Source organism: Lepisma saccharinum, chromosome 16 (genome assembly GCF_977018435.1).
Source record: "Lepisma saccharinum chromosome 16, izLepSacc3.1, whole genome shotgun sequence".
In the NCBI taxonomy this organism is placed as follows: Eukaryota; Metazoa; Arthropoda; class Insecta; order Zygentoma; family Lepismatidae; genus Lepisma; species Lepisma saccharinum.
Genome location: NC_139244.1, coordinates 45634791 through 45662521, shown reverse-complemented (window position 1 = coordinate 45662521; position 27731 = coordinate 45634791). Strand labels below are relative to the sequence as shown.

At 39.9% G+C, this 27731-nt stretch overlaps 1 protein-coding gene across 4 annotated transcripts in view; it reads left to right on the top strand.

Moving 5' to 3' along the window:
- The window catches only part of Lmpt (four and a half LIM domains protein limpet), a 718337-nt gene that overhangs the window by 215647 nt on the left and 474959 nt on the right, over positions 1-27731 (top strand). The window contains exon 1 of one of the 4 annotated variants that reach the window (XM_083138100.1): positions 12010-12164. The exons of the other annotated variants lie outside the window; for them this stretch is intronic. The gene's annotated coding sequence lies outside the window, so the exon portion shown is untranslated. Of the gene's footprint in view, positions 1-12009; positions 12165-27731 lie in introns of those variants that run through there. 4 annotated transcript variants of the gene reach the window in all.

Sequence of the window (27731 nt, the reverse complement as noted above, 5' to 3'; positions counted from 1 at the left end):
TACACTAGTTACTAGGGTAAATCAAAAAGTAAGTTACACCCGACCCGTGTTTCTGTACTAAGAGAGATAAAATAATCACGCTTGGTGGCAACTTCTTCACACACCAGAAGCGCGTCGTATTGAGGTGCGCTCCGTCGTCCGATTTTTGTGGGCACAAAGGCATAATCGGAGTGAAATCCATCGACAAATTGTCGAGGTGTATGGTGAGAATGTGATGTCACGCCCCATGATCGCAAAATGGTGCCAGATGTTCGAGGAGGGAAGATCGAACGTGAACGACGAACCGCGTGTCCGGCAGCCTGCAACTGTGAACACTATCGACAATGCGGAGCGTGTGAATGCAATCATTGTTGCTAACCGCCGCGTGAAAATTAAATAGATCGCAAGTGAACTGAACTTATCCTATGGTAGTGCGTCTATGCTGATTCGTGATCAGATGGGTTGTCGTAAACTCTCGCTGGGTGCCGCGCTTGTTAACCGACGGTCACAAAAATCAACGTTTTGATGCTGCCTTGTCATTTCTTCGGCGTTATTCCACGGATGGTCCGCAGTTTCTGAGCAAAATCATCACAGGAGATGAGTCCTGGGTGCACCAATACACTCCCGAGACAAAGAGGGCATCCATGGAATGGAGACACAAGGATTCGTCACCACCAAGAAAAGCCAAAACCTGTCCAACGGTTCGAAATGTCATGCCGAAGGCGTTGTTTACAGTTAGTTTGTGCCCCGAGGAACAACAATCAATGCCGCAACATACTGTGAGATTTTAAAGAAGCTGAGAAAAGCCATTAAAGATCGAAGGCCCGGAAGATAAAGTGATGGGGTTCTTCTTCTTCACGACAATGCTACCCCCCATACAGCTGGTGTCACACAGGATTTACTGCAGAAATCCAAGTGGGAAGTGTGGTCTCACCCTCCCTATAGCCCCGATTTGGCACCCTGTGACTACCACCTTTTCGGTCCTCTCAAACAAAACCTAGGGGGCCAGCGTTTCGCGTCAGACGAGGAAGTTCAGGAAGCAGTCTCAAAGTGGTTCAAAGAAATTGGACGGAATTTTTACGCACAAGGAATCGTAAAACTGGTCACACGATACGAAAAATGCTTGGAATACCTTGGTGACTATGTCGAGAAAAGTTAAATGTTCATGCGTTTTCGTCCAATATTTTTTTTCTTTCTAATGTGTTTTGTTTGTTTTTTACAGGGGGTGTAACTTACTTTTTGATTCACCCAAGTATAATTTATTATTTTCCTGTGTAATAGATGATTAGGATAAATAAATACCCGGGCAACGCCGGGTAATCGGGTAGTTAGTTATAAAAAGTAGTGAAATTCGTGTAAGTGTAGTGAAAGCTGAAGAAGGGATGTGAACCCGTAACGAACTAGAGAAGAGGGCAAGAAAAGAAATAGTGCAGAAAACGCACTAGTACTGTAAGGTATCTACAGCTGCACTAGAAATAATTGCTATTCTGTTCTAATTAGCAATGCAAGATTGTTTTTTATTCAATCAAATTCTACGTGTTATGGATCACTCATGAATTTCTAATACATACACTAGAGGGCAGTGGCAAATATTATTATTTTATTGTAAAATAGTAGATTGAAAACCTATATAATTAACTTGCGTAGCAGTTTATTTTCTCGAATTAATTTGCTTCTGAATGTTTTTTGAAAACTTTTGATTTCGTTGGACTTTAATTGCTCAAATTATAGCTTCCTTAATTAAATCTTCTCGATTTATGTTCATCGAACTGTCTTTAGTTTGTATCTGATAATCATGTGGCTGCTTTGGATCAATGTCTTTTAGATCGGACCAGCCTGATCATTACCAGTGCGTAGTTAGAGATCGGTTAGTACATTGAACTCTCCAGCCTAACTATTGCCTATTTTTGTGGTAGCAGGAAAAGGTTTATTATCCAAAGGTTTATTATCCATGTGGCTGCTTTGGTGCCGTTTTGCCTGCATATTATGACTTTGTAGTCATTCTGCCTTGTGGCCTGTCTGTTTGGACTTTGTAGTGCCTTTTTGCCTGTTTATGGTCTTTGAAAAGGTAAAAAAAGGTAAAGTGCTCCCCTGTGCTTAGCACCACGGCATGATGGCGTATAGGGGATGTGGGAGTAACGCCCCTCACTTTCTTGATCCGGCCGTCAGTAGGGGTGATGTGATCAGAATCACGCCCCTGACCGCCTTTACCCCCCAAGGTTTCCCCCAGGTACCCATGTTATTCGACGCTGGGTGGGCGCCGGATATTTATATTTTTATAGTCTTTAGTGAATTTTACCTGCCTATTTTGTGTTTTTAGTGACTTTTTGCCTACTCATTTGGAGTTTTTTGTATCTTCTTGCCTGTTATTTTGAGTTTTAATGTCTTTTCGCCCATTTCGATTCATTTGTTTTACTTTACCTCGCTTTTCTGCCACCTTTCCTAATATGAGAATGAGTGATTGTTGTTTCATCGACTTGGTTTATTTTACTTCGCTTTTATGCCACCTATGGCTAATTGCGAAGATGCAGATGAGTGATGCTACAATGAAATTCCTGATGAGACTCTCACAAACACCCATGCCCTGGCCAGGATTCGAACCCGGGACTCCTGGCGTCGTAGCGCGCTGTGCTAACCACTCTGCCACGGAGGCCGGCAGAATGATTGAATGATATGATGAAATTGATGAAAGGACACTTACACCCGCCGCCGCAAAATGACTTCGGACCTCATAACAAAAGCACAATAAATTACATCTTTAGCACAGGCCAGAGGCTAAGTCCCGATTCATTGCCTTGTTGATAAAAAGAAAGAGACTTGGTAGTATTAATTGTTCTATCATTAAAGATATTTTCAGTCGAGTAGCCAATCGATATCTGCGCTCCTACGGCCGCCATCTTGAAAACAATACACCATATTTGATTTTTTTTGATTTGATATATCTCGGGAACGGTGTCTCCTATCAACGTCCTGTTTTTTTCAGAAATGTTGCAAATAGTGTAAACGTTCATAATAAATCAATAAATCAATTTTGGAAAATTGAAGTTTTTCAGAAAGTCTTAAGTAATAATTCTCGAACCAAACAATGGCATTTTCTATTTTGTAAGATTACTTAGTGTTTGTTAGAAGTCTTTAGACGAACTGAACCCCTAATTTTCCGAGATTTATAAATTTACCTTAAATGACATTTTAAGATAAATACAATTTACAAACAAGTCAACATAATTTTTGAAAAATTAATCACTGTTAAGACTTTCAACTCGCAGTTATTCTCATAAAATGTTTTTGTTTTCTGAAAAATTTCTATTTCTTATTTTTCAAAAATAGATTTATTGATTTGTTATGAAAGTTTACACTATTTGGAACATTTCTGAAAAAACCGGACGTTGATAGGAGACACCGTTCCCGAGATATATGAAATTAAAAAAATATCAAGTATGGCGGATGTTTTCAAGATGGCGGTCGTCGGAGCGCAGATATCGATTGGCTACTCGACTGAAAATATATTTAATGATAGAACAATTAATCCTACCAAGTCTCTTGCTTTTATCAACAAGTCAATGATTCGGGACTTAGCCTCTGGCCTGTGATAGAGATGTAACTTTTTGTGCTTTTGTTATGAGGTCCGAAGTCATTTTGCGGCGGGTGTATAAAGAACACCGACATCCAGGCCGGGATTCGAATCCCGGCACCCCTGGCGTAAGACGCTGTACTAACCACTCCGCCAAGGCTTGTAACAATATGCTGGTTTGGCGTCGCTTCTTACTTTCGTTCAGCGGGAAGCAATTCTTTTCCGGTTTTTCTACTCTTCAATTACGTAGCAAAGAAAGAGAATCAAAAATATTGTTTCCCGCTGAACGAAAGCAAGAAGCGTCGCAAAACGAGCATAATCTGTTACAGGCTGTATATTTCGAGTTTTTAGAGCGTTATTGCTTGCCAATTTGAATTTTTTGGTGTCATTTTGCCTGTCTGTTTGAAATTTTAGTACATGTAAGTGTTCGGCTTGATAATAGTGTCTTTTTTCCGGCGGTATGCAACGGTATCGGCACTTTTTTTTAGATGAATTTAAAATTTACTTTAACGAAAGAAATGTGTATATGTGTGTGTATGTGTATGTAACTACATTGATGCATAATCATTTGGGAACATATCACGATAAGACCATTAACTCTTGTTTCCATCATAACCAAAAACTCTAATATGCTGACCAAGGCAGAAGTTTATTTTATTCTAAAACATAAACTAAACGTTAGGTTTCAACCTTCTAGCAAGGTCTTCTTCAGACTCTGTACCAAATACAAATGAAATAAGGTACAAAACAGGAAGATATATATACACAAAAATCACTCCTCTCCAGACACAAGATTATTAGAAAGTTGTTTATCTGGAACATTCCTTTCCAAGTGTTCCAGTAGGTGGACTTCTCATGTCAACTGTTGTTTCACCTGACAGGCGATTTATATAAACATTTCCTTTCATCTGGAATGTGGTTGGACTCTTTATCTCACTTCATTCCTCTTCCTTCTTCTCTACTCTTTCGGTCTTGTCCTTTCCACTCTTTCTAACACCTTCTCCATTCTTTGTTTATCTTCAGTCCCCCATTCCAGTTCATTGTGTCTTCTTCCTCTTTTTTCTCTATTTCCTTGACCTCCTTCCATTTTCTCACTAGTACTCTCTTCTCCCTTCCTTTCTTTGTATTTGGTACAGAGTCTGAAGAAGACCTTGCTAGGAGATTGAAACGTAACGTTTAGTTTTAGAATAAAATAAATTTCTGCCTTGGTCAACATATTGAGTTTTTTAACATGGGACGACATTTTTAGTGGTTCATATGAACACAATAATATTATTAATATTTCTGTGTTCTGATTTTGATTCTATTTATGCTTCTTTCTTTCTAGGTAAGTACAGTCTTCATCTCGTTTTAGAGAGTTGAGTTTCTGGCGGTAAGTAAGGAATTGCGTTTGATTTTCACGTTGGTGCCAAAGTTCTTTTCTTGAGCGATATTTATGCTTGTGTGAGGAATGATGTACGAAAATGTACTGAGAACAGCAGACGGACACTGCCGCATACTGCAAAGTGCATTTATTTCATGTAGGCTAAGTTATTTTCATTTCAACGACAATTCATTGCTTTAGTTATTGTATGGATGTGATAGTTACTGTACATGAGAAACTGTTACCAGTTGACCTAGCGATGTCAGGATTTCAAATTCAAGCTGTTTTTTGAGAAGGAAACCGCGTCATTTCGGAGAAAAAATGCCTATCCGCTGTCCAAGGAGTCTCTGTAGGAAGCGAAAGGAAACAAGTCCTCTGTTCTTCGCTGAAAAAAACCTGCAAATCGTCTTTACTTAAAATGAGTTTTTACATTAGCAATTAGCTTAGAATACGATTTCTTCTACATGTTAAATGATATTTCTAGTATGTTCGAAAAAAAGCACAAGAAATAGAATTTTAGAATTTGACAGAATTTATGTTATCCATTTAATAGCAAATATTACAGACTTGATAAATGTGTTGGATCATCACTGTTTAGATTTTTTACACATTCCGAAAATAAAATTATACTGTTAATATTTTCATTTATTTAATTCAGTGTGAATTAAATGAGAGCAACAGAAAATAGCAGTATGTGACTTTTGAGCCTTTTCCCGAACACCCTATATGTTGTGTGTTAAAGCAGCTCCATCTTTTGTACGTTTCCCATAACTTTACTCGTGAACGCAGAGCTCTGACGTTAGGATATACATGTTACCTTTTTTACCGTTGATTTATTGAAATCCAGAAGAGCGCGTGGTCTGCACAGTGGCATCTTTGTCCCATCACCATGTTCGTGCACTTTATTTGACCCAATAAGAAGTTCAAGAATTAAAAGAAAACTTAAAACAAGCTGTTGACAACTTCTGCACCAGCATACATAAAAATCCATCGCTTAGAAACACACAGGATGTAAGAGAAAAATTAGTGAAGATAGTCATGGACAATTTACACGGCAATACTCACGGATCCCACTGTACTCCCGTTGTCTCTGATAGCTGCCAAGCAGTGATGTGCCGTAGACTATAAGTTTACGTCTACATGCGTTGTCTACACGTAATCTACGCGTAGATTACATTGGGTTGTAGTTTACATAGACTACGAAGACCATCTAAAGTGCATTAACATTAATTGTCAAGGATTTCATGAAAGGAAAGTGACATTTCCAACTGTACTGGTTCCTAACGAAATTTAAAGAATCCTATTTACACCAAAATTTCTCTTCTCTTCTATTATCAACTATGGACGAAAATAAATAGTATGCAAAAAAAAAACAGATGGCAGTCGTGAGGCAAAAGTGGTCTTTTCCCCATAAAACACTAGAATATTTCATATATTAGGTTTCTTTCTAGGTGAGAAATTGTTCGAATTTGGAAGAAAGAGTATGAAAAATTCTTCTCACACATTGGCAACTGATACGCAGTATAATTTTCTTTTAATTTCATGGCGCCCTTTGCTAAGTTATCACCTTTCGCCATATTGTTTACATAGATTACGTAATGTACGTGTATAAAATAGTATACGTGGAGAATGTAGATTATCGTTGTTTACGCGTAGACGCACATCACTGCTGCCAAGTAACCTTCATTCATCTAATATATCTTCATGGAAATTTCTAGAAGTGAGAACGTTATCCGAGGACAGGTCTCGTTGTAAGTGTATCAGGCTTTGACTAAAATGAATCATGCGTATACATAAGGTCACATGGCTTGACTTATCGAGTTGATAGCCGGACCCCGTGGTGGAGTGGTTAACACATCATGCGACGACGCCAGGAGTCCCGGGTTCGAATCCCAGACCTCGGATTTTAGGTTTTTAACCTATTTTTTCCTTTACAGGTATGTAAGAAACAATATGTTATGTCAGCGTTTCGTTAAAAAATGCAACAACTGATGCAGTTTTATAGCGTCTAAAAAAACTATTTAGCTTGTTAGAACCTATTTTAGGTTTACGTGCCTAAATCATGCCTCTTTTAAGATTCTTATATAGTGTATTTTTAGAGGTTTAACAGGATTGTTTTGTCACAAAGAGGCATTTGCTTTGTTTGGTCACGAAAACATTCAATGACGAACGTGTTTGAAACGTACTCTCTGACGATTTTCCTTCCTCCAAGTCCATCGTGATTTTTCGAAGCTCTAAACAAAGCAAAATGTCTGGTGCCACTGTTACCTGTACAATCCAAAGTGGTCTGATCTGTGTGGTCTTGCTCACTTTCGCGTCACTTCGGTACTTTGTGGCATTCACGCGTTGCAAACTAACATTTCAGCATTGAAGTTTGCAACACTGACTATGTTTTTGTTGAAAGATTATTTTCAGCATATTAGATGAACCTCACAGACAAAATTGCGGAGTTTGACTGTGGATAACCTGAAAATAGATTGTTGCCTAACTATACGACGAAGAGTGCATTTTAGTAGCAAATTTCCAATGGTAAATTTTGCCTTCGCCGTAGGGTTAGGCAACACACATAACGTTATGCAAGATATAGGTGTCCCATTTTCATTGCCGGTGACTATACCTAATCAGCATTTTTCAGGAATTTTCAACTATTTTAAGTTTTTTTTAATCTACATCAGGATGTTTCGACCCTAATTTAAGATTTTTAGGACCTATTTTAGGGTTTTTCGAACCCATTTTAGGATATTTAGAGCTTATTTTAGGAACCTATCTTCACCCTGTCACCCATCTTCGCATGTTACCAAAACGTGGCACAAAAGCGAAGTAAAATAAAGCAAATCAATTATCCAGTTGGAAGAATCAAGTGGTGGTCTGTTCCGAGTGCAATTGGTTAACGATGCATTCCAAACCATTGTTGTGTAGTTGGTTCCAACACGATTAAGTTGCGCAGCATACCTCGTATATCAGGTCCGTATCCAAGATTATTTTTTGGAAGGGTGATCAAAAATGGGAAAAGAGAAGATACGAAATGCTGTTGTAGTATTAGATGTGACCACCAACGCTATAGTAGTATTGCAAGTTGCAACTGTCCCCAGTGTGGAGCAGTTTCTTGCAATAATTGAATAAAATAACTTGACAAATGTCACTTAACACATGAGTATATTATCCAATTTCTACAGTCACCATAGTAACGAATAACAAAACAAAATGGGGCCGATTACCCACTGTACCCCCTCCAGAATTTCGTCGATTTTTTTTAATCGTCAGATTTCAATGTTTTACGTAATGTAAAAGTGGTTCCAGCGTTAGGAAAGCACAAATAACGGAGATATTTGATCCCTAAGAATGGCCCACGTAAGTCAAAACCTGCAATTTCGGAGTATTTTCGCAGTTTTTATTACTAAAAACTGTTTGTAAGACCACTAATATAGCGAAAGAACAAATCGAAAATAACTATCAGTACCTAACCTAGCAATCCTGACCAAACTACGTAAAATTATAGCTGCTGTTGTGGAAAGTCGTTTTGGGTGCTATATTCACTTGCGCGAAACCTTAGGGCTGTTCTGCTACACGGTAAAGTAACATGCTAAGGTAACAGACTTACCTTACTTCACAATAACACATTTCCGCGAGCAAAAATCAACTGTAAACGTTCATAAACAACAAAATCTTCATAAACCATGCAAAATATTTAATTTTCTCCAGGGGGTACAACAGAGGGTCAAAGGTACCAACAAAATAACATCAACATTGAATACAGTATGTACAACAGAATTTTCCTCATTCTTTTCGGATTATGCACAGAAGCAAATAACAAAATATGATTGCAAAAATGTCTTTGAATTAAAGTACTGTTGCAAAGTAAACGTACCATTGTAGAGTTAACAGCATTATGCCCCAGAGTATTGGAAAATAATTCATCTCACCCACAGACCTCCTGATCCGGCATTCAATCAAGAACACAGACAGACAGAGAAAGGCTGTCACACGGCGTACAGCTTGGCGCTAATTCTCTGAAGTATTCGAATAGCACTGTATTTCGCAAATTAACAATGCGTTCAAATTTCTGTTAATTTTCTTATTCCAGAACTATTGAACAGCCATGATAATTCTATGTTTAGAAAATAATATATATTATATGTATTGGCGACGATTCTTATAGTGAAGAACATGTCAGAATGTGAGTGACTTAACGAAAAAATAGTGGGGATATTTCGCATCATCATTACAGTCGAAGAAAGTCGGGACAGAGATTAAAAAGAATGGGCTGTCCCGACTAAATCTGGTAGCCTTACATCAATGGTTGTGAAGCTAAAATTACCAAATATTACATACTTCTGGAGCCCCTTCTCTCCGCAAGCAACCCATTCATTTATGCAAGGACGAAATCGAAATTCTTGCAAAACCTCAAAAATTGTCAATGTTATTTTTGTATGTTTTTATAGATTCGCATTAAAATATTTCGTAGTGGGAATGTTCCCCATGTCCCTCCCCCTTGGGCACGGGTCTGTCGTATATATTTGATTCTTGGTGGGGTTCAGATCCCATGTAAAACTAATCGTAGGTCCAGTCCCACCAGTGGCACATGAAGCGGATTTGTCATTCAGCAAAGCGGTTGCAAGTTGGAGGCCCCCCGCCCCTCCCCCCCCCCCCGGCCGCCTTTTTGGCAGATTCTGAGTTCCTACTGAGCAAAGAAATATTTCGGTCGCGAGCAATTTTTCGCTGGTGGCAAGCCATTTCCTGTTTGGCTTCGCGATGTCAATTTTCTTCTTTTCTTCACATGTATTTTCTTCGTCTGGTTTGTTTGCATGGAAAACTTAAGTCAATCTGGATTGACCTGGGATCACTAACAGTGTTGCCAGGACACTAAGGGAATTTATCATACGATGTCTTGAGTTATTTGTATTTTCGATACTGTTTCGCATCGATTTCGAAGTGTAAAATATAAATACATGTGGCCCTCGGTAACCTTACACCTTTTCATCTTTTGTAATGTTGGATATTTGAAAAAAGTATCTGGACTTCAGTTTTTGGAACTTATGGAACGATATTCACATTCTCAGAACATTTAGGTACATCACTTGAACTACAGTTTGATTTGGGAATAACAATGGAGAAAGTTGCCACTTTTGTGAACACGATAAAGCCCAGCTTCCTTGGCTTAGGCGATTCCACGAAAATCCTTACACCTTACCATCCAGAGAAGACACATTGTCGGAAACAGAGTTGCAGGATTTAGCTATCCTTCCAGGTTACAAATTTTCAAGTTAACAATTTAAGTGCTGTAAAGTAACTGTTGATAAAGTAACTATTGGTCAGTTACAACTACTTTCTTTTAAAAGTAATTGGTTACAGAGGTAAGAATTCTTAAATGAAGTAACTTTCATGTGTACTGCGTTACGTATAACTAGTTACTTCCCAACACCAAATGCCAAAATTCAGCAACCAGAAAGCGCAAGAAGTAACCAGAAGGAGCGAATACCCCTTCACCCCAGTCAATACCACCCTGCATTTGACCTTGATACACAGAAGAGATATTTCGTTAGTGTACTGGATTCTGGAAACTTTCAACCGTTTTTCAGAGGCGGAGCCAAGGGTGGGCTATAGCCCACTGTTATACTCGGGTCACATTACTTTTAGGCCCCCATTCACAGCGAAGAACGGTTATTTTGACAAAATCCTGTTTCCCAGCTGGCCGGTTCGGGGTGGAGGGATTCTAAGGTTGCTGCTTGTTGCTCAAACAGGGGGCAGCGGTAGGCCTAACTGGTTGTTTGACTGCACGTTTCTTCGTAGGTAAACGCGGCAACAGCGGGTCACTGCCATAAGGGCTGGTCGCGCGCTGCATTTTAGTCTGTCGGACAGTGCATGAGATTTCTCGTATTTGTTATTCGATTTATATAATCACCATCCATGTCCTTCGTGGTCGCATTTAACTTAAAGGTACGTCAAATGGTCAGGCGACGGAACGGCTGAAGGCATTGCTTCTTAGCATTCTCCGTGCGTAAGTCAGTGTTGCACTAAAAGACCTAGCGAATAATAAAAACAGTGTACTGGCAACCGTGCAAAGTCTCTGACTGAGAAAAACTTGTGCCTGGCAAGCCTGCAATCGTTTGTCCATCCCAGGTGATGTAAGGCAGAGCAATGATGCGAGCGCGCCCAAAAAGAACACAGGAAGAATCGCCCGAGTGACTCATTGCATGCAGCGCCCTCCACCTGGGTTGGCGGAGTCAGGAACTAAGAAAAGAAAACGTCACTGGTGGAAAAAGACGTCGACGCTCAGATAAGGCTTCGAGGAAAAGAATGGAAAAAAAAGCAAACCAAACGACTGTCGCCGAGGATAGCGAAACTGGAGACTGGGATAATGGACCCGTAATCTTGCAATCCTATTTCTTCGCCAAACAAGCCCTGGAAGTATCCCCCTCCTCCTATTTTCAAAGTTCCTTCGCCGATTTCGTGCGCGCGCAAGCCATTCATTCCCCACCCCCCCCTTTATATTTATTTTCTGATTCCTCTTCTTCATCTTTCTTTCCGGGCTGTTTCTGTGTTTGTGTGTCAGCGTGCGAAGTTTTAAGACCCCAAGAGATTGTGGCGAAAGAACGAAAAAAAGGGGACGCTAACCTGACGGAAATTCGCAAGTGCGTCGGTAGATGTCACCGGCGTCGCAAGGACTTCTCTCGTCGCTTTTAGCATAACACGTTGCGAAAAGAAGTGTTTATGTCGTTTCTCCTGGCGCGCTAGAAAAACTTCATACAAGAACAATTGTAATCCTTAACTAGTTTCGACTTTCTTTTGTTTGTGCTCCGTGTTGTCATATCTCTCGCCGTACTTTAATGAAGAAGAAGTTACACAAATTCTGCCATTGGTCAAGTGTTTGAAAAGAGAAAATAGCACCCTGCAAATGCTATTAGTGCTAGATGTTATAATTTGTTAACGAAATGAGTGTTCTTGTGAACCAGTTGACCTGATGAATATTTTGCATACACATCAGTTTCCACGGAAAATACCAGCCCGTGCAGTTTGCCAGTTGTGTTTAATGTTGTGAAGTGTGCGCACAGATTATTGCCCGAGTGTGTGATTGAAGATCACAGGATCGATCGCAGCGACACCATCATATTGGCGGCGTGCGGGTAAAACAAGAGGAGAGCAACAGGTTGCCCGCATGCTTCTTGAATCAGCAACACGACAACTGAACTTGGTAAGATGAAATCTTCCGCGGCGAAAAGGCGAACAAGACGAAACGGATGCAAGAGCCAGGTTAGGTCATTTTGTTTCTTTGCCGACAAAATGTTTCCAATCCTCCCTGTAAATTTCAAAGTGCAGTGGCGTGCCCATGAGTGTTGAAAGGGGGTTGTGGTTATGTGGTCTGTTTTTCTTTACTGTCCGTTCATATAACTGATTTTTTTTTAAAAAAAGGAGGGGTTAGAATCTCCACAAATCTTCCGCTGGGCACGCCACTGTTTTTGGGCTTCCATCCAGTTGCATTTGTTCCTATAAACTGTCACTTTAGGAGGGGGGGGGGTACGATGCAACAATGACAAACTTTCACAAGTCAAACTTCGTGAACAGAGAACTTAAAAACCTTTGATCGAAAGCAACTTTTATTTACAATTTTGATCGCAGCAATCTTGCTGAAAATATCACGTTTATCCTGTAATTATGCAACCGTTAGATCTAAATCGAGGATTGCCAGAGACACTTTTTACTCGGGTACTATACTTCAAGCAGGGGGCGTCCGCATGCGAGGGCAAGCGAAGCATTTGCCCCCTTGAAAATTTCCACCTAAAAATTTAGTTTAGAGGGATCTTATCGCCATTAATAAACAATATTACTCTCTTAAAAAGGCCGATTAGAAGTCCCAAGCAATGAGGGAGCGTATTTCTCAAGAAATTTGGGTTTGTCAGTGAAACATAGTGGAGGTGTTTAAAACTCGTCTACCAACTGCCGGCCCCCGTGGCGGAGTGGTTAGCACATCGCGCTTCGACGTCAGGGGTTCGAATCCTGGCCCGGGCATGGATGTTTGTGAGAGTCCATTCATCATATCATCACTCATCCCCATCTTCGCAAATTAGCACAAGAAGCAAAGTAAAATAAAGCAAATCAATCAATCAATCTTCTACCAATCACCAAAGACTAACAGTGTAGGGTACCATATTTTCCTAAGACTCCAGACGTTCAAAATAATGTTGGGAAAACAGTGTTTCATATGCTATTCGGTATTTGCAAACACTTCTTCTTCGTCTTCCTCTTTCCCCTTTTGCCTCGTAGCGTCGCGGTTGCCTCTATCCACCTCATAGCGTCGCGGTTGCCTCTATCCATTCCTTCCATCTCACCCGTTCCTTTGCCATCCTCTTCAGTTCTCTTATTCCTTTTCCTTTCCTTTGTCCTATTTCTTCTTTTCCTTTTTCGAATGTCTTCCGGGGTCTACCGCTTGTTCTCCTTCCCTCTGTTCTAGCTTCCATAAATTGTTTTGCTTTTCTATCTTCATCCATTCTTACCACATGCCCTAACCATTTTGATTGTCTTTGTGTCAGTTTCTCTTCTATTGGCTTCTGATTTAATTCTTCTCGGATTCTTTCATTGCGTACTCTATCTCTTCTTGTTTTACCAACTAATCTACGGAAGCATTTAATTTCAACTGTCGTTATTTGTCTTACCTCTTTTCCTCTTGCTGGCCAGCTTTCATTTCCGTAGAGTAGAATTGGTTCCACTACTGACTTTACACTTGTAGTTTAGTTTTGATGTCTATTTCCCTTTTTCCGAAAGTGGACTGGCTTAGTTGATAGTATGCATTGTTAGATTTCCTTACTCTATTTATGACTTCCTCTTCTATTCTTCCTGTCTGGTGTATGATTCTTTCCAGCAGGAGCGTATATTCTAGGTAGCTAGGCTATCTGCGAAGCCTGGTGATTCTGGAGTTGGCAACCTGGTTTCCTATGAGTTGGCAACCTGATTTCCTATGACTTGGCAATCTGATTTCCTACGAGTTGGCAACCTTATTTCCTATGAGTTGGCAACCTGATTTCCTATGAGTTGGCAACCTGATTTCTTATGAGTTGGCAACCTGATTTCTTGGGAGTTGGCAAACTTATTTCTATTCATAGCCTAGGACCACGTGACATAGTGAAATAGCCCAGATATTGGACTCAGTTCAGTATACGTCACTGGTTTATAGGTACTCATAGATAGCTATGCAAAAATTTGCAAACACATGTGTATTCAATTTGCAAGCGCGTGTTTAGTGAAACTTCTAATGTAATTGAGAGGAGTCATAAATTTTGTTTACATTCGACTTCCCTTTACTTGCAGTAAATATGAGTTCCATTTCCGCGTCAGAAGTATGACATGTGTATAATTGCGCCTAAAATTGCACTAAATGTACAGCCACCGGCAATAAAAAACTAAGACACCTATAGCCTATTCCATGCAATGAGTTATGTGTGTTGCCTAACAATACAGCGATAAGCAGACTTCAATAGAAACTGTAGGAAGTTCTCCTACCGCCGGATGGCCAGGCATATTAAAGGGAAGCTAGCATTTCAGGATCTAGGTGTCCTATTTTTATTGCCGGTGAGTGTACACAGGAATGGAATATTCTGGGGCCCGCACCCACCTTTGAAACTCCACTGCTTTCTACATATATATACAGAGCTTGTAAAACACGGAGGTGAAATGCAATGTTTCTTTCCCCGACTGAAGTAGGCTTTCGCCTCCCCCCCCCCGCCCCATAAGTCAGGTGAATTGCGCACGCATATGAACACGATGGTTTTTAATCTTATAGATCCTCCCAAAGGTACACTGAGCGGTAGAAGTTTTCTCCTTGCTGTGGGCAACACTGTACCTATATGCATTTTACACCTGAGAAAATTTGTGTAAGATTTGCGGGTAATATCTATCCGCAGTTAATGACTTAAGGGCAAACTACAGTGTTTTGTTATTGTCGCGATTAACCCATGAGGTAAAAAATTGATGTAGAATAAGCAAAAGTGAAATAGAATAATATATGCTTTTCTGCTCAGAGCGAGTTAATTTGTCTCTCCAATAAAATAAATGCAACTGGCAATCCTGGGGTTGTATCGCTTGGTTGCATACTAACTTGATATCTTCTTTATTTTCAAACTCTTGTGGCAGGAAAATATGCTCCTTAAGAAAGATTTTAGAAAGTATATCCATCTACACAGTGTGAAAGTCTGTCACTGTTGTAAAGACTTACCCCATGAGTTTTATCGATATCTATTCTATAATCAATACTGTACCGATCCGATATAAAGTAACAGAAATTTACTGTAGAACATGAAATAATGACAAAAAAATAATATTTTCTATGGTCGTAGCTAGACATTTTTGTAGGGGTTGGCATCAATAATAATTGAAGGGTTCTTGAGTAAAACATGGTGACATTTTGGTCATTTTTGAGTTCATTAAAAAAAAAAAGGTTATTAGAAGCTATACTGCAGATAATTGTTTTCGTGTTGTGTTTACCAATTTCACAAGACTTCACTGAGTCCAATGCAAATTGTATGACATGCCAATTTCACTCGAAAATTGAAGGATTTCACATTTTACTTTGTAACTCACCATGTTTTACACCGAGCCCTTTCATACTTTGAAGATACTTCTACTCAAGTCACGACGTAAACGACGCAACAGTTTTTCTTCATTATTATACGTATTTCTTACAATTGATATACTGAAATACATAGTTATTTTAATTTCTTCGTAACTTTATTTCCTTCAAGAGAGTTCTTTGAAAGCGGAGAGGAAATTTTAGTCATAAATTTTACATTTAGTACCCTCTTAAATAAAATAAATATTATTTTTTGGAACTTTGAAAACTCGTGAATCGATTCAATACTTGGATTGTTTTGGAATATCAAAACATGAAGTTCTGATCCGGTTCAGATATTTTACAATTTTTTCCCCGTCCAACGCATTTTTTTTGTTTCATTATTGTGCTGCAATACTAGTTAACTTTATTTCAGTTATTGATATAATAATAATATGCGTTTTGTTTTCTTCTAATTTAAAATGCAGAATGTCAATTTCGGTGGGGGGGTTCGACGGACCGTTCCGACCCCTCCCCCCACCTACCGACGCCGATGTTGTTTTCTTAAAACGACTGCTAAAGTAAACATGAATCTGTTTCCAGTATTTCTAGCTGAAAGGAGCGTATGCTTTGTGGTTCATCCGATGAATGTACATGAACTATGACGTAATAAATAAATACAGTAAAACCTCGTTAATCCGGGCAGGCAAAAGGCCAAAGAAAAAATGCACAATGCAAGGTTTAAATGCGGCTAGAAGTCAACAAGAGAACTTCCCAAAGAAAAGACAGTCAACCACTGATGAAATTCTCTGTTTCTCGCAGACTTTGTACTGTACTGTATAGTGTATTTAGGCCTATGCCCTTTTAAAACACCATAATAAACGTGTTTTGTTGCTATAAACTGAGTTTTAATGCACTTTCTACTCTTCTTTTAGGTTATTTCAGTTAATTCGTACTTTCGTTTATTTCGGTCAACGTATCGCCCCATTAGTCCGGATTAGCGAGGTTTTACTGTAATTGGAATGATATCAGTGGAACAAAAACATAAAATAATCCTGGAAAATATATTTGAGGTAATACGAACATTTTTGTAGACACGATACTTCCCTTAAATACACATGTTTAGACATGTAGTAAGAGAAGCAACTCGAGGTGTTGTGGTCAATAATGAATGCAGCGTGAACCGTACGTGGCTCTTCTGCAAAGCTATTTCTAGTGAGCTAGATGTAAATATGTGGATTCATGCAGTCCTTAAGCCTTGCAACAAATTCGTTTAAGTTTATGAACTCTAGATACCAACTCACACACGCATATACATATATTGTATACACACACGGACAAACTTTCACAGCGTGTGGAGAACATCAAAACGAGCTACTTTTCTTAGTAATGTATTGCTCGTCAAGGTCTCCTCTTCCGGCGTTTCGAACCTCGAACTGCAATTTTTAGTCTGCAAGTTGTTTATGCATAGCATGCTGTACATATTCAGGGTTGGCACTGGCAGTTATATTTTATGTCGGAAAACCACTATGATGAAAAGATTCACTCTGGAGTGTGAATACCACTGCAAAAACATGAAATGGATATGCTACATGGGTGAATTAAAGGGTTTTCCGACAGAATATTACATGACAGTGGCAACCATGAATCTGTGACGCAGCAAGGCGTCATGACGTGGATTCAGGGATTTGACGCAGATTTCATCTATGCCTGCATTCATGTCTTGGTGTACCGTTCGAACAAATGTTTGGACAAACATGGTGACTATTTTGAAAAGTAATGTGTATCAGTATATCTACATGTGGAATAAAGTTTGTCCATGAGAGCTCTTGTTACCTTACTTTTTGAATCACCCTCGTAGTTACTATTGTACTAAGTGTGTGCAATAATTTAGAGCAAATTAGCTCACACGCGTAACGTTCTTTTTTTAAAAAAAATTAAAGCAAATACAATTTCAACAGCGTTAAGCTGCATCGAGTTCGAGACACACATCAGAGTAACAGGCGAGATATTTCATGAAAACCGGAGTGGACTGATCCAACGTAATGTTGAGAAAAAAATAATTTTTGAAAGTGGGGACACTTACTTTTTCATCGGCCCTCGTATATGAGACTTTTAACGTAACTTAACGCGACGTCTACTTATTTAACGTGCCTGACGTCATTCTGATTCTACGTTACGAGGGTAAGGTCAAACCCACAAAACAATTAAACACATAAACAAAAGGCAATCATTAACAACCTATTTACCTTTTGTCCCAGGGTAAGTGCCATCAGTTGGAGCCCAAGAGATTACATAGGGTAGAACAAATCACACTACAGGGTTAGTTCTATATATATACTGTAATTTCTATAGAAGAGCACATGCATAAACATTACATCATTGCCCCTTTCACTCATACTTTCACTCACACATTCATATCTCGGCAATCCAAAATACATGAGTAATTAATACAATAATAGTTCGGCGGCATGTTTAAAGTTAGCTACATTAATTTAAACTGATCTTAATTTGACATTTACTTTTGCATTTACGGAAAAGAAACTGTTCCGGTAGGAGCTTAACCTGCACTGTAAAAACACTACTCCTTTTATGTTGTTGTTGTTGAATGAATGTTAATCTATATATTGTTAATTTTGAGGTTAACGAGGATCACTGATATATAATTATATTGACAAATTATAGCGTCGTACAATCTGAATATCAAATACTTTGCATAATTTAATAACTGAAAGCTGTACGGTTTTACATGTTAAAATTATAGTTGGTGCAATTTAATCACCGTAATAAGCAATGTCATTTCGAGATTTTTATGTAATTAAAGCGTTCATTGGATGTCACGACGGGGCGAACGAAGCTTATCCATTTGCACGTTCCATTCACGGCTTACCTTTGTCGGCTCAGACTGAAGTCCTCGTGGTGGAATGTGGAAGTTTGTAGGTGTGGTCAATAGATAGCTTCCGGGCGATAAGATAGGATCTCCGCATCTTCCTAGGTGGCAACTGGGTCGGACGCCCCCCCAGCAGGGCCTTTCTCTGTCTCTACTCCATATTGATAGTACACAGACACGTGCGAAATAACACAACACGGAACGGTGCGACACACAAAGCGAATACTTTAAGCGGGTGGTTCGCGAAAGATTGTGTATGATAACACGCCGAAGAAAATCTGAGTAAAACTGGTTGATAGCGCGTCGAAGAAAATCCAAGTAAAACTGTTTGATAGCGCGTCGAAGAAAATCTGAATAATACTGTGTCTTCCGCTTCTCTGCGCGTCTATTTATTTGCGATTCAAAAGGTTCGTTACTGTACCCTCTCTGTCCAAGCGTTGCTAAATTGTCCTCAAGTCGTACCTTTTTTTCCTGCTATCTTCGCCCGTATATTTGGAGTTCTTTGACCCTTTCAAAAAGCACCTCGAAGAGAGGTTAGCCTAAAACTGGGTCCATTGTAACCTGCACGCTCGTTCCGAAGACCGTGCCATGAAGTCTGTAGCTATTGTTATCCAGTCTAGCTGTTTAACCTTTAATATCGGGCTTAATTTATCTCCTATCAAATTCTGCTTTGGGGATTTCGTCGATGATAATCTGCTGCTGGGCTGTCTTTAATTTCAGTTGAATCTGACCATTGGTAATAAAGTTGTATTTTTATATTTCTTTACCCGAGGCTCGGCCTCTTCTCTCGGGAAACAGGCTAGTCCTTCGCACTCCGCCGTCCAACTCTCGGTGAACAGCCACAATCCAATGCATATTATTGCTTATTACGATGATTAATTGATTTACCTGATAATTAGCAAGATTTTATCGTTATAACATTCCCCTCTCCTTACACATGAATTTTTTCTGAGCTTAAGACTATATGCGAAGGGGAAATTCATCAAAACACAATTAATAATTAACGTTAAATCTTGCCTAATTATTACACACAGGCGCTCGAATAGGGACTTGAACCCTGGAATATATAGTTGTCTTTCTCTACAGATTAAATTGCGGTTTTCAATTAATTTTACATTATTACATTTAACATTAACCAAACATAAAATTGCAGGATTACTCAACATTCATTTGCAGTTCTTGACTCTGTAACATTGATCATTTAAACAAACAACTTGCTAACACTTATGAGAATTATCCTATTATGTATGCATATACGTATGTAAACTTACTACATTCGCACTCTAAGTTATGATGAAAATTCACTCTTTGAGATATAGTTCAAAATTATTGACTTACTACATAAACTATTTCTTATCATCAATTCAAACCATTTAAAATACATGTTTCTTTACTAAATAATATCTATTCTGGGTAATAAGAATATAATAATATGTTATTAATGTTGGCATTAACATAACATGATATATGCTCAGATATTGATAGGTATATAGATATGTATATATATATAAGTTCTCAGTTTTTTGAATATTAATAATACTATCATAATTGTGTTAAACTATTTACACTAGTATGCGGAATAATTTACAAGTTTAAAGGCTCTTTCGATGTTCAATACTCTAGGTTTTTTCTAGTTGTTGAAGATCTCAGATTCTCCGCCGACACGAGCCGAGCTGTCGTCGGAGGGTGTTAGTTTTCCGCTCTTGCGCCGTGGCTGTTATCCCGACGAGTACCTGACTGGTAATCTGGCGCGTTGGGATTGAGTCCCCTACTCGTTGATGGTTGAGGCCATTGTTCGTCAGTCTCTTGCTTCTCATTGTTGTAGGCGGTTCTTACTAAATGAATAGCTTGTGTTCTGCCTTCTTCCATACGATTGTCTTCCTCCCGGTTTGAAAATCGTATGTCGCCACGCCCTCGGTAGCCTGCGTTGGTGTTCTGTCTGCCTCCACGGTAGTTTCCTCGATTCGAGCCTTTGGCATCCCTGTCTCGCTGTCTTGGAGGACTGTACTGCGATTGTTCTTGTCGATTGAATTGTTGTCGACGTCCATTGTATGTATTACGTGTAGTCGCCATTTGCACTCGTGGAAAATTTTCTCCTCTCTTCCTATCAAAATTATTATTCCCTCTTCTGCTTGATTGATCTTCCCATCGATGTTTTTCGTTCTCCTTCAGCAAATCCATGTCTTCAAGGATAAGCGACATTCGGTCAAAATTTTCTAACACATCTCCTGTAAGCTGCCTCTGTACATAGCTCGGGTACATCGCTCTGATGGCCGTGAGGATTTCTATCACTTCGGTTCCGGGCTTAAGCGAACGGAATTCATCCACCCTCTGCCAGAAAAACTGTTTGTATGTGAGCTTTCCGTTGACGTCGTACCGCTTGTTTCTTAACTGGGTAACCTTCCTCTCTACCAATGATCTGCACTGAAATTGTTCAATGAAAGCTTTTTCGAAGGTGCTAAAGGTCTTGAACGCTGGTACCTGGTGGTCTAACCAAATGCGTGCGGAACCGCGAAGAAGTTTCTGGATGAGCTTCAGGTAATCCTCTTCGTGAATCCCATATAAAATGCAATCTCTTTTGAATTCTTGAAGAAACGTGGATGGCAAAGTTTCTGTCTTCTCTTGGTCGAAATTCATAAAGTTGTCCAGTGAAAACTTCGAGAAGATGGCACGCCTGCCTATTTCCGAGGTGGCTACACTGGTCTGTACTACGGAGTGGACTCGCGAGCAACTGCTATCCTGCTCCATGACGTCATCGCCTGTGGACTGACTCCCCGATCGAGATGTTTGCTGCGCTGATGTCGCCAGGGGCGTTGATTCTCGCTGTTCTTCCTCGTTCCTTGTTCGTGGTGACGTAATAACGATTGAAGAAGTCTCTCTATGCATCGTTTCTTTGATTCGTGTGACGTCTTGGCGTAAGTCTTGCGTCATGTTTTTTATCTTCCTCCATTGCTGTTCTTCTGAGGTCATCTTTGTTTCGATTTGTCCAAATCTTTCTTCCACCATTCTGGAATCCGCTGCAAGTCGACGATCAACCATTCGGAATTCCTCTTCCATTCTCTTTTCCACGTCATTCTTCTTTTCTTCTATCTTCTCTCCCAGGTGTGCCAGGTGTTCATGGATCTGCCTGACTTCAGTTTCCACTGTTTTTTCCAGGTTCTCAATGTCTTTCGAGTTATCACGATGTCTTTCAACACACTCTTCTTGGGCTTTTTCTATTTTCTCATCATTCTTTTTTAATGCTTGTAGAAACTGATCCATCATCTCTCGGTGTTGTTGTTCTTTCTCTCTTCTACGCAATTCTTTTTGCTTTTCTTTCTCTTGTTCTTCCAATTTCCTCTTCCTTTCTTTCTCCTCTTTTCGACGTTCTTTCTCTTGTTCTTCCAATTTCCTCTTCTCCTCTCTCTCTTCTTCTTCCAATTTTCTCTTCCTTTCTTTCTCCTCTTTTCGACTTTCTTTCTCTTGTTCTTCCAATTTCCTCTTCTCCTCTCTCTCTTCTTCTTCCAATTTTCTCTTCCTTTCTTTCTCCTCTTTTCGACGTTCTTTCTCTTCTTCTTGTTGCTTCATCATCGTAGTGAAGAGCGCCATTATCGCTTGAACATCCATGGTGCCTTGGGTTGGTAACACTGCCGTTGGCTGCTCACTTTCAGGGATAACGGTATTCTCCGGAGTACGGTTGCTTTCTCCTCCCTGGTCGCCTTCCAGTAACGTCACTTCCTCTCCTTCTTTTGGATTGTCCATTTCTTCAATCTTCTTCCTTTGTCGAGTTATTCTCTCCATCACCCTTCTCCTCGGTCGTTATTCTCTCTCTCTTCTTCCTTGGATTCGATGCGTTCTCGCAGCGAGATATAAATTTCTCTTTTCTTTTTCATAAATAGACCCTACGGGGTTTTGCGTCTCCCCCCCTTACCATCCTCGATCGATGCTTTATCCTTATTGCCGCATAACAATCCAAAATCTCTCGCTATGTAAATTACTTTAACCATTGTTACTTCACGCCCACTATATATATTGCACAAACAATTAAATACTCAATTCACATGCTAACTATGCGTAAATACACTTAAATACTCTAAACTAGAAAATTACTGATTATAGCAACACAAAGAACTAAACGCTTCATACTCTAGGTGTCCTGCGTGGTATTTTTTTTTAACTGCAATAAGTGATTAATATTTGATTTTCTACCTCTATCAATCTCTTGGTTCCTGTCGAAGGCATGTAGGCACATAGCTCTATAACTGAATAATTACGGCACAATAAACTCATTTTTGCGACTATTAATAACTTCCTTCCAACTATCGACACTTATTTAAACTTCGGGCCTAATCGGGCCTAATTATCGCATATTCGGGCCTACTCGGACCTACACGTCGCATGTTCGGGATTACTCGTCGAATATACATGTCACTTGTTCGGAATTACTCGTCGAACCTACATGTCGCATGTTCGGAATTACTCGTCGAACCTACATGTCGCATGTTCGGAATTACTCGTCGAACCTACTTGTCTCATGTTCGGGCGTCATCTTTTATAACGTAACTTAACGCGACGTCTACTTATTTAACGTGCCTGACGTCATTCTGATTCTACGTTACGAGGGTAAGGTCAAACCCACAAAACAATTAAACACATAAACAAAAGGCAATCATTAACAACCTATTTACCTTTTGTCCCAGGGTAAGTGCCATCAGTTGGAGCCCAAGAGATTACATAGGGTAGAACAAATCACACTACAGGGTTAGTTCTATATATATACTGTAATTTCTATAGAAGAGCACATGCATAAACATTACATCATTGCCCCTTTCACTCATACTTTCACTCACACATTCATATCTCGGCAATCCAAAATACATGAGTAATTAATACAATAATAGTTCGGCGGCATGTTTAAAGTTAGCTACATTAATTTAAACTGATCTTAATTTGACATTTACTTTTGCATTTACGGAAAAGAAACTGTTCCGGTAGGAGCTTAACCTGCACTGTAAAAACACTACTCCTTTTATGTTGTTGTTGTTGAATGAATGTTAATCTATATATTGTTAATTTTGAGGTTAACGAGGATCACTGATATATAATTATATTGACAAATTATAGCGTCGTACAATCTGAATATCAAATACTTTGCATAATTTAATAACTGAAAGCTGTACGGTTTTACATGTTAAAATTATAGTTGGTGCAATTTAATCACCGTAATAAGCAATGTCATTTCGAGATTTTTATGTAATTAAAGCGTTCATTGGATGTCACGACGGGGCGAACGAAGCTTATCCATTTGCACGTTCCATTCACGGCTTACCTTTGTCGGCTCAGACTGAAGTCCTCGTGGTGGAATGTGGAAGTTTGTAGGTGTGGTCAATAGATAGCTTCCGGGCGATAAGATAGGATCTCCGCATCTTCCTAGGTGGCAACTGGGTCGGACGCCCCCCCAGCAGGGCCTTTCTCTGTCTCTACTCCATATTGATAGTACACAGACACGTGCGAAATAACACAACACGGAACGGTGCGACACACAAAGCGAATACTTTAAGCGGGTGGTTCGCGAAAGATTGTGTATGATAACACGCCGAAGAAAATCTGAGTAAAACTGGTTGATAGCGCGTCGAAGAAAATCCAAGTAAAACTGTTTGATAGCGCGTCGAAGAAAATCTGAATAATACTGTGTCTTCCGCTTCTCTGCGCGTCTATTTATTTGCGATTCAAAAGGTTCGTTACTGTACCCTCTCTGTCCAAGCGTTGCTAAATTGTCCTCAAGTCGTACCTTTTTTTCCTGCTATCTTCGCCCGTATATTTGGAGTTCTTTGACCCTTTCAAAAAGCACCTCGAAGAGAGGTTAGCCTAAAACTGGGTCCATTGTAACCTGCACGCTCGTTCCGAAGACCGTGCCATGAAGTCTGTAGCTATTGTTATCCAGTCTAGCTGTTTAACCTTTAATATCGGGCTTAATTTATCTCCTATCAAATTCTGCTTTGGGGATTTCGTCGATGATAATCTGCTGCTGGGCTGTCTTTAATTTCAGTTGAATCTGACCATTGGTAATAAAGTTGTATTTTTATATTTCTTTACCCGAGGCTCGGCCTCTTCTCTCGGGAAACAGGCTAGTCCTTCGCACTCCGCCGTCCAACTCTCGGTGAACAGCCACAATCCAATGCATATTATTGCTTATTACGATGATTAATTGATTTACCTGATAATTAGCAAGATTTTATCGTTATAGACTTTATGTACTTGTGGATCGAGTCTCTGTGAACCCGGGGCTTCATATGTCCACGGAGAGTTCTCCATGCAGCTGGTCCATTTTTACGATCTCGAGGAAACAAGTGAGAATCGGAGGAGGTGAGTGACGGAGGCATTTCCGGTTTCACGTTTTAACGACCTCCTCTCGGTGTGGTGGCCTCCAGTTGTAAATTTATTTTTGTTTCCCTTTCGGCTGACAAAGCGAGCCCATGAAAGAAAGTATAAAAACACTCGAAAATGGAAAAAGTCCCGGGGGTAGCCTTTTGTTCCGCAGTTTCCTTCATTCTTTAGGATTAGTTGTTACCGTCAATGATGTCACGTGAGGTTCCTCTTCAGGGGCGGGGAGGGGAGGGAGTGTCCTTGACTGATTGATTGGGTTTATTTCACTTCGTCTCTTTATGAGTGACGATATGAAGTTGATGAAAGGCGACTCTCAAAGAATAACCATGCCCACATTCGAACCAGAGACCCCTTGCGTCGTAGCGCCATGTGCTAACCATTCCGCCACGGGACAGCAGGGAAGGGAGGGTGGGTTAAATCCCTCTGTGACGCCGGATGGTGGGTAGATCTCCTATCCCCTGGAAATTGGCATTGTTAATTTAGATGAATAAACTAAAAGCTTGTTATAATTTTCATTGATTGATTGATTGCAGTCCCGCCGCTCTTGCAGCCGGTGCGGGGACCGCCTTTATGTCAGTGACCATAGGCGCCGACTCCATGAGGCTTGAGGGGCTCGAGCCCCCCAAATGTTATCGATGTGCGGGCAGAGCCCCCAAATAATTTTGCTAAAGAGAATCTAATGTATTATTTTGCTTCTCTTGAAAAGTTTACTCTGAATTGCGCCACATGAACTTCACTTTAAATACACATTTGAAATGTTGTAGACCATCAACTTTGGGGGGCTACTCCTATACTAAGTATATAATTATAAGTATTGTTAACATTTTTACTAAAAAGAGTTTCAAAATAAGACGTGCATGAACTAGGAGAGTGGATGAGACATTCGGGCTACAAATGGCTCTCACATGACATTCAGAACGAGATCATTGATATATTAGGGAGATCTGTTTTGCACTTCGTGGTAGCAGATATTAAAAGTCGGGAATATTTTGCTATTATGGTTGACGAAACTTGCGACATATCCATCCGTGAACAGTTGACATTCTGCTTTCGAACTGTGAATGAACATTTTGATATTTTTGAGGAATTCATTGGCTCTTAAGAGATTCCGAACACTGAGGCCAAAACTTAAAAAAGGGAGGGAGGGAGTCAATCATTAATTTATTTCAGTGATCAGAGCCCCCAATAATTTTGACAAGTCGGCGCTCCTGTCAGTGACCCCCCGTTACCGCGTTTACCTACAAAGGAATTTGCCGTCAAACAGCCAATTAGACCTACCGCTGCCCCATCTTTGGGCAACAAGCAGCAAATTTTGAAACACTCCTCCCCGAAGCAGCCAACAGGGAAACAGGATTTTGTGAAGATAGCCGTTCTGCGATGTGATTGGGGATCGGTTCGTACGGCATCCGTCTGCCACTTTTGACTAATCGCGACGATTAGGATGAGTGGACACACAAATAGTGCCCAGGCTCTTAGTTATCGCACCTAACTTGAAAATACTTCCTGTTCTGACGTCATTGCGGTGTTCTTTTGTTGTTAGGTTTAGTCTCTTATCCAAAATACATAGTAACTTTCTGTTTAATCCTCGAAATATTGCATTGTACTTATGTTTAGAGAATTAAAAATAACAAGTCCAACCTGAGAACGAAGGCATACCACAATGACATCAGAACACGGAAGTATCTTCAAGTTGCGTGTAATAAATGATGGACAACATATGGCCAAAACCTTTAGTTACAGTTATCAGCTATAGAGCTGCCATCTAGTAGAAGTTATAGAAAGTTCAAGACCCCTCACTAAATAAAAAGGGCCAAATTGACATATCCGAAAGGCATACATACACGGACAAAAAACTAAAGGTTGTTTTTGTACAGCTAAACAGTGTGGCCAAATCTGATCCTCTTGACATATCCTGTAATACCCATGCCCAGGTCGGGATTCGAACCTGGCACCCCTGTCGTCGTAACGCGCTCCACGGAGATCGGACAATTCGTTCCATCAGTTTTCAAAAATTCTAGAATCTTGAACGAGATGTGTAAAAATGAATAACGAAATGCAGTGTGTTTCAAAAATACCGGTGCCAACTAACGGTACCTTGGTAACCACAAGAGAGATAAAAATAAATTTTGGGTGGACTTTCGTCTAATTTATTGTTTGTCCCGTCTGTTTGTGTATTAAGAAGAAGAATTTCATTACATGGCTCGTGGGGGTTTTCCATCTCTGGCCCAAGAGAAGGACTCTGTGTAAGATTTTCAGCCGAAGTGAAAGTGAATGGCAAAATATTGGCCCTCCTTTCATGTTCCGCATATTTGTCGGACGATAATGTTTCCGGTGTCGCAGAAGAATGTGTAGAAGGGGATTTGGACGGTCTCCACAGGCTTAGGTGCTGTTTTGATGGGCTATGCTTTTAACCTAAGGGTTCACGACTTTGCTAGCAGTGTTGGTAGTACCTTAAAGTTTTTCGTAACACGTCCTGTGCTGTTCATCGTATTGTTTCCGTGTCACTTGTGTTTACTGTCTCATCAACCATGACGCCTCCTTGGTGTGCGTCACCTTTTCACACTAACATCGAACACAAGCCCCGCCTCTCATTGTATGACGTCACAAAACGAAAATAGGAAATTGTACTTATTTTATATTTTATGCTTACCGACTAACCATTGTGACGTCATTCTTCCAGTACACATATATACAAGCTGTGAGGCCGAGAAAATGCCTCAAATTCAATATTCGCAAAGGATGATTGCTTGCTCTTAAAGAAGATGACAGGAAGTGTTTTTGTAAATTTTTACCACTTTAAAGTAAATGGTAATAACACCTCCGCCCCTGGATTACAATTACCCCCAATTATTGCGCCTACATAAATCTAGCTACTTGAAGCTCAATTTTAGCTCCATCTAAGGTGCAGCTTAACTCTTTTATGAGAATCAGATTTGGCCACACTGTTTAGCTGTACAAAAACAACCTTTAAATTTATGTCCGTGTATGCCTTTCGGATATGTCAATTTGGCCCTTTTTATTT